A 2333-nucleotide genomic window follows, 5' to 3' on the forward strand; every position below is an offset into this window, starting at 1 on the left:
GGATTGTTCCAATAGTTGATGTTGCAACAGATATCCTGTCTTCAGATACATTTTCAGTTGATGTTCGTGACTCCATCAAGAAGAATCTGCAGCGCACATTACAAAGAGAGTTTGGAGAATCGCTCATCTTCTTCAATGTGAAACACCGTGTATACTTGATGCCCGATAATCTGACAAAGCGAGAGATTGCTGCAGAGTGCGTAAACCTGAAAGCAGAAGTGAAAGCATTTGAACGAACGGACGGTGAAAGTAACATTGTGCGTGCAGCTACTTCACTGCGACACCAGATCAAAGATGCTCATTACAATGAACGTTGGCCGCCTCAGCCAGCAGAACTCACTTCAGATTACGTGAAGATACCAGATTCTCTTCGTGTATTTCTGCATACTTTGATTTGCGGGAGTGGGGGTAGCTCTGCGCGTGCCGACACACTGGTATGGTCGATGGCTCAAGATATCATCAATGCTGTACACCGGGGTACCATCAGAACATCGAAGCATGTCCTACTTCCGTGGGTCATGAAAACGCTCACCGGTAATACAGAGGTCATCAGAATATTGAATCGACTCGGGCACGGATGTTCGTACACAGTTCTGGAAGAAATCGAGACAGCGCTATGCATAGACAAATTAGCAAGTGTGGAGAAAGATACAGTACCACTTCCGTCACATGTGCACCCTTCGGTCCCGACTGTATTAGCATTCGATAACATCGACAGGCTAGAGGAATCGCTGAGTGGTGGCGGAACATCGCATCGCGTCAACGGTATCATCGTCCAACCGAAGTCGCAGTCGTGTTTGCCGCCCCAACCTCCATCGGCAGTATCCAAAGCAGATAAGAAGCGATCTATCCCGTCATCCAGCGATTTAGTTCCAATATACAGCGGTGGGAAACGAGAGGGCCCACCTGCAATCAAGCCTGCAGATCTTTCTGACACTCTTGCAGGCACAACATCCCTTGCGCAGCGCCGAAATCACGTATGGATTATGACTCGCATGCTGGAACCATGCGACCAGACAATCAGTTCGTGGACTGGTTTCAACATCATGACTAGAGATCGTGTTCAGGTGACGGAAGATGTAGTTGGCTACCTGCCGACTATAAACGCGCCTGCCACAGATATGGCAACAGTGCAAGAAATCCTCAGAGAAGCTCTGAACATCATGTCATCACTTCAGCTTGAGCGTTATACCGGTGGTGCTAGACCAGGCACTATTTGCTAAGGCGACCGAAATAGCATGGAAAGATGTCGATCGATATGGAAGAATCGTGCTCATGATGGGGAACTTCCATACCATCTGTAACTTCATGTCGAGCATTGGGAAAATGTTTGGAGATGCAGGCCTTCGGGATGTAGCTGTTGAGTCAGGAGTAATCGCTGAAGGTTCCATCAACAGGGTTCTGGAAGGCAAGCAATACAACCGTGCTGTGCGACTCCACAAGTTGATGTACGAGGCACTAATGCGCATCATTTGGAAGGGCTTCCAGGTGTGGATAGAAAGCAATCATCCTGACAAGGAACCCCAGATTCGAAGCACTGACCTCAAAATTCGCAGCATCAAGGAGGATGTTTGCCACGAGACTCTCGCTGCTGCTCTCGATGATGATTCATGTGTACAGAGCTTTGACATGTTCGCGAAATACCTACATTTTCTGCGAACCAAACATGGAGACCTGGCTCGCTTCTGGATGATGTATATTGATATGGTAGAGACCCTGCTGGGGTTGATTCGTGCGGATAGAGAAGGCGACTGGATGCTTCACTTGGCTTGTGTCAGAAGAGTGATCCCTTGGTGTTTCGCAATGAACAAGGTGAACTATGCTAGATATCTACCAGTGTACTATGCACAGATGACGCAACTCCACGAAAAATGCCCCGAGTTGTACAGGCAAGCACTCGAATGTAGCCACGAGGAAGCAGACACGCGTATGTTTCTCCACGCAAAGCACGCCGCTACCCACTACAAGACGATCATCTTAGTGGCAGATGACACCGACGTTCTGATCATCAGTCTTCATCTCAGCAGAACCATCGATAGTCAGCTCTTCATCAGACGAGGAACAAAGGTTCGAGTCAGAATGATCGACGTTGGAAAGTTGGCTGCGGTATTGGGGTCTGGAGTTTGCAGTGCATTGCCAGGGCTTCATGCATGGAGCGGGTGTGACACTGTGAGTGATCTGGCTAGCCAAGGAAAGATAAAGGCTTTGAAGCTTGTGCAAGCGAATGAGCTGTATCTTCAAGCATTCACAGATCTGGGATCTTCGTGGAATGTACCAACAGACGTCTTCAATAGCATTCAGGCCTTCACGTGTCAGCTGTACGCCAAGAACAC

Source organism: Myxine glutinosa, chromosome 2, assembly GCF_964187855.1.
Source record: "Myxine glutinosa chromosome 2, kmMyxGlut1.1, whole genome shotgun sequence".
NCBI classification, from domain to species: domain Eukaryota; kingdom Metazoa; phylum Chordata; class Myxini; order Myxiniformes; family Myxinidae; genus Myxine; species Myxine glutinosa.